We start from the raw sequence: 6,018 nt of genomic DNA, 5'->3' as shown, positions 1-6,018 counted from the left end.
TCCTGACTGCTAGCTAGGATTACAGCCCTATGCCACCTGCATGCCTGGTGTATGCAGTCCTCAGAGTGATAGCCAGGGCCTCATGAATCTTCAACCCTCTGAGCCACATGCCAGTCCCTGACTGATTTCGGAAGTGGATCCCTTGTCTGGTTCTATGAAACAGTCCTGACTCATTTTTTTTCCTTTTCTCTCTTTTTTCTTTCTTTAGTAACCTTTAATTCTGAAACACAGATTCAGAAGAATTTTCAGAGAGAGCACAGAGAGGCTCTCCTTCCCCGCACTCAGTTCCAATAACTACAACTTACATTTCTGCAGCACAGTGTCGGAACCAGGAACCTGACATTGCTCTAAGGTGTGAGTGTGTGTACAGCTCTTGCCATTTCCCGTCTGTGCCAGCTTTCAGAGATGCTGCACCATGACCAAATGTAAAGTTGCTGGACTCCATAAAGGTTTGTTTTCCCACCTCCACCATCCCTCCCCGCTGCTACCTGCCAATCTCTTTTCCACTTCCGCAATCTTGCCATTTTGTGACTTGACTGTCTTGTAAGTGGAAGCATATGGTTTGTGCACTTTGAGATTGCTTTTCTCTCACTCAGAATGATTCCCTGAAGATCCATTTGAACTGTACTGATAGTCTATTCATTTTTATTGCTGAATAGTATTCCATGAGATGACTGTACCACAGTTTGTTCAGTCATTTACCTATTGAGAGACATCTTATTTCCACTATTACAAAGAAAACTTCCAAGCATATTGGACAGATTTTTGCAAGAATATGGCTTTCCAACCTCCCGGAAGAATGTTTGAGAGTGCAATTACTGGGCCTCCGGCTAATGTATGTTTATTTAAGAAACAAACTAACTCTTTTCTGAAGCAGTTGTATCATATTACTTTTCCAATGCCGGTATATGAAAGACTTAGTTTCTCTGCCTTCTTTTTCTTCTTCTTCTTCTTCTTCTTCTTCTTCTTCTTCTTCTTCTTCTTCTTCTTCTTCTTCTTCTTCTTCTTCTTCTTCTTCTTCCTCTTCTTCCTCTTCCTCTTCCTCTTCCTCTTCCTCTCCTTCTCCTTCTTCCTCTTTTCAGTTTTTCGAGACAGAGTTTCTCTGTGTAGCTTTGGCTGCCCTGGACTCCCTTTGTAGACCAGGCTAGCCTCAAACTCACAGGGATCCACCTGCCTCTGCCTCCTGAGTGCTGGGATTAAAGGTGTGTGCCACCACCACCGCCCGGCTATTTTGTTGTTGTTCTTGCTCATTTATTTTTGTCTTTGTTTTTTGAGACAGGGTTTCTCTGTGTAGCCCTGGTTGTCCTGGAACTTGCTGTATAGACCAGGTTGGCATCAAACTTACAAAAATCCTCCTGCCTCTGCCTCCTGAGTGCTGGGATTATAGGTGTACACTGCCACTACCTCCCAGCTGCATTTGGTAATTTTTAAGGCTTTATTTACTTATTTCATTAGACTGTTTGTTTGTTTTGAGATGGAGTCTCTCTACCTATCCCAGGTCATCTTCAAACTTAACATCCCCCTGTCTCAGCCTCCTGTGTGCTGGGAGAGCAGGCATGTATCATAGTGCTTATCAACTTTAGCTGCTCTTTTTTGTTTTGCTTTTTTCATTCTAATACATTTATAATGAAAGGCTGGAGAGATTGCTCAATAGCTAAGCCATTTGCTGTTACAGAGTACTGTAGTCTGATTCCTAACACCCACGCCCCGCAACTCACAACCGTCTCTAACTCCAGCTCCAAGGAATCCAACACTTTCTTCCAGGCCCCATGGGCACCTGCACTCCCTCGTGTGTGCTGTGTGTATAAGGAGTCCCGTGTGCTGTGTCCTGAGAATTGACATTTGCTGAGGCCAGGTGCTGTTCTCAGCAACAGGCAGGTCTTAGCTTCCTTGAAAAGAGCAGCTTTTATAAACACAATCTGCTTTTGTTACAAACATGAACTGCTCTCAAGACTTAGTTTACAAACCCAATAGTCACCACCAATCGGTGGCTTCCACCACCCGAGGACAGGGTTTAAAGGCGAATGAGGTCAATATATTTGTGTGTCTGCTGCCTGGAAGAGAATTTAAAGTGTCACAGTGGCTCGTGAGTCAGAGCAGATACTCCTGCAGTGAGACAAGCATTCATATTTAACAATGACATCATACGTACATGTTATTCACACCGAGAAACTCACTGACAACATTCGGTTCCACAAAGTCTGCATAAAGAAACCCTCAGACCCCAGGCTCCTCGTAACAAGGGAAGAAAAGCACTACCCGCTTCCAATGTAGGGTTTTAGAAACCGCGTTGGTCCAAGCCAAGTGGACACAAGGTTATCGGATTTATAGAATTCTTGTGTCAGGCTAAGATCCTATTTCCTGAGGGCTGAAAGGGGTCTGAGTTTCCGTGACGCTCCAGAGGTTGGCTGTCTTTTAGTAGGATTACCCCAGATGCAGGCAGAGGCGACTCGGCACATTTCCTCTACACCAAGCGCTGTGAGCCAGGTCACTAAGAGGCACCAGCCCTGGGATTCCAAATTAGAAATAAATGACTTGGGTCTCCATGGTGCAGCCAGGCAGCAGGTGGGAATCTGAGGCCCGAGCATCCAGTCTGAGCTATGACAGGTGGCACTGCAGAGGCCACGGTGCAGGTCTGTACATCATGGGCCCCATAACCTCTGAACTGGGCCCCAGATGCCACATTCGAGCACTGGTCACGATCCCCTTGGCTCACTCTGAAACTGGCTTGGCAGGTGTAGAGACAGGCTCTTGCCACCTGCCTGAGAGGTGTGAGGAGGCAAGGTCTCCACCCAGCCTTCTGCATCTGTCTCCAGAATCAGTCTCACCCTGTGAACCTCCTAGTCATGACCTTGCTGATCTCTTTTGTGGCCTTGGCTTTCTTTTCTTTTCTTTTCTTTTCTTTTCTTTTCTTTTCTTTTCTTTTCTTTTCTTTTCTCTTCTCTCTCTCTCTCTCTCTCTCTCTCTCTCTCTCTCTCTCTCTCTCTCTCTCTTTCTTTCTATAATTTTGGTTGTGAGCCTATCCTTTAATGGCTGAACCATCTCTCCAGCCCTTCTTTCTTTCTTTTTAAAGATTTATTTATTTATTTATTATGTCTAGAGTGCTCTGCCTGCATGTACACCTGCGGGCCAGAAGAGGGCATCAGAGCACATTATAGCTGGTTGTGAGTCACCCTGTGGTTGCTGGGAATTGAACTTAGGACCTCTGGAAGAGCAGTCAGTGCTCTTAACCTCTGAGCCATCTCTGCAGGCCCAGCATTGGCTTTCTTTGGACTTGATGCTTGGTATTCTTTCCTGCAATAATTGTGCCTTTTCACTTGTGTATCCTTCTATATTACCTCAATGAAACCATGGGACTCAGCCATCCACTAATATTCCTGACTGTGGCTCTACCTGGCTTACCTTTCTCTCCCTTTCTGATCCTCTATTTTGTGTGCCTCAAATTTAGATTGAGGCCTTACACCCTAACAGGTGCACTTTTTGAATTGTCTTTGTTATAATTGGTGTAAGGCCCGTACAGAGTCTCTCTCTCTCTCTCTCTCTCTCTCTCTCTCTCTCTCTCTCTCTGTGTGTGTGTGTGTGTGTGTGTGTGTGTGTGTGTGTGTGTTGATCATAGCCTGTCACTCAAGCAATAGCCACATAATTCTAGAGAAGGAATAGCTCTCCTCCTATTTCCCTTCTCCACCCCTGTCCTCTGCCTTGGGTAGCAAAGGCCTGTCCTTTTCATCTTACCCTTGCCCCTACTCCACCTTTTTTTCACAGGCAGGGCTCCTCAGACTACCCTTCTCTCTCTTAGTGGCAGCAGACATCTGATTGGCTGCCATCGTCATGGCAACCCACTCCTTTGCTCTCCCTCCCTCCCTTTCCGGAGCTAGCCAATCTGTGTGTGGAGTTCCAGACTCCTCAGGCTGGGAAGAGCAGACTGGGGGAGGCGGCAAGGTATCTCTCCATAGCCATAGCCGCACAGCCACGTTTTGTGCTTTGCATAAATGTGGACCCCAGTCTGGTATATTAAACCGACGCCTCTGAGTCTAAGCTGGAAACTTGAGGGTCCTCGGCAGGCAGGGATTTGGCAGGCAGGCAGAACGGCATCCCTCCCTGCCTGCCTGGCTGAGGAGGATGTTTGAAAGAACAGCCAGATGTGTTCTGAAACCAAAAGGCAGGCAAAGACCTTCTTGCCTCTGCCACTCCCGAGTAGCATAAGGTTGGCTTCTCCTCCTGATGTGAAGTTGGGAATTTGCAAATGTAGTCCATGAGAGACGCCTGCAGAATAAAAGGGTGCTGGGCAACTAACTCATGTATTGTGGTTGTGGGGGGCAGGTGAGGAGTGAGTGACAGGGCCAGAGTCTCTGCTTAGTCTCTGAGATAGTCTTTAAAGCAGTGGACACAAGACGTGGGCTGCATGTAGTGGCCACCACTTCAGATATTCATGAAGGCTATTGCTGTTAAAAACTCACCTCAACACTGGGTGTGGTAGCTCACGCCTCTCATCCCCATACTTATAAGAGGGGAGAGAAGCAGGTGGATCTTGATGAATTAAAGGCCAGCCTGGTCTACATAGTGATTTATAGGCTAGCCAGGGCAATATAGCAAGACCATGTCTCAAACAATAACCATCAAAAAGAAGGGGGAAAAAAAGTCCCCCTCTGAAGTCTGGGCTGAATTCAAAGTGATTTTGTGTGTTCCCAGTCTATGGTTTGTAGGGGATGAGGACCCCTCACCCCCCCTTCCCCCGACCCAGTGCTAATCAATACTGAACAAGCCTTCATTAGAAAAGACGAGTCTCAAAGATATTAAAACATGGATGAGGGAAGTCTGACACAGGCGCGGGTGGCGGGGGCGGGGCATGCATAGATATTTATGATTCGCTTACACTAGGCGCAGAGGACAGGCATCATCTTTATGGAGCTGCTCGGGAGACAGGGGTTGGGGGAGAAGGTGGATTTATGGCTTGAGGTTAAGGATGAAAGTTAGGGACAAAAGAGATCTGAAGATACGCAGTAGCTGTGTAATGCCACTGGGCTGTGTCCCGTGAGCAGCTGAAAGAGTAAACTTTACATTTTGCCTATTTTACAACAAAATACTACATCCTTTTAAGAAAAGGGAGTGATGTGAGTCTGGGTGGAAAGAGACTTGGGGGGAGAAGAGAGAGAGAGAGAGAGAGAGAGAGAGAGAGAGAGAGAGAGAGAGAGAGAGAGAGGCACTTGGAGGGAGTGTCTTGCTCCACAGGGCATTTGTCCTTCCCACTGCACCTGCTGTCCGCAGCTGACAAGCAATGTATGAACAGCAGATGAGTCTGTAGAGGGTTCCCCTCAGTCCCCGAGGAGAGCTACCATCAGTGACCCATCTCTGTCCCCCACCTCCACCCCTCAGGAATCCACCACAGTTAGGAATGCCCCTGGTGAAATGTTCTCCAGTTCAATTTCCTACCTGTGGCTCCCTCTGATTGGCCCAGGCTGGCTAAGCGGTCTGTGAAAGCACATTAGTGCTAGGTAGATTCTGCAAGAGAGGTGGAGCAGCATGTTTTTTGAGTGAGGCCAGAGGGAAACCCTGCATTCCGGGGATTCCTGGGAGCCTGGAGCCCTCACCAGCTCCTGGACCTGGGCTTTCTATAGCTCTCCCCTGCCATCTAAACCATCCTTCACACGTGCCAGCTTTTCTGATGGAGGTGGGGGACTGGCACCAAGTCCTCAGGGAGCTATTTTTGGGTTCATCTGCTTTTCCTATTGCTTTACTAGGTTCCATATTTCCCCTCTCCCAGATTTGAAGAGCTAAAGATTTTTTTGAGTCATTCATTCCTCCCCTAGCTTGCACCTCCACCTCACTGTACCACGCCCTCTCTTGCCTCCTGGCCACTCTCAGCCCCTCTGCTTCCCCAGCCCCACGGGCACCTGGGTGTGGGAGAGGGGAGCAGGTTCTTTGTCTGACATCATCTTCCACTCCCCAGCCTACTAAGAGTTACTCACACAGGCAATCCCTGCTCCACCAGAGGAGACTGTCCAATTGCCAAGCAACCCA

Source organism: Acomys minous, assembly GCF_964271855.1.
Source record: "Acomys minous genome assembly, chromosome: 18".
Taxonomy (NCBI): Eukaryota; Metazoa; Chordata; class Mammalia; order Rodentia; family Muridae; genus Acomys; species Acomys minous.
The sequence above is the reverse complement of the archived record's forward strand: the minus strand, read 5'-3'. Positions refer to the sequence as shown.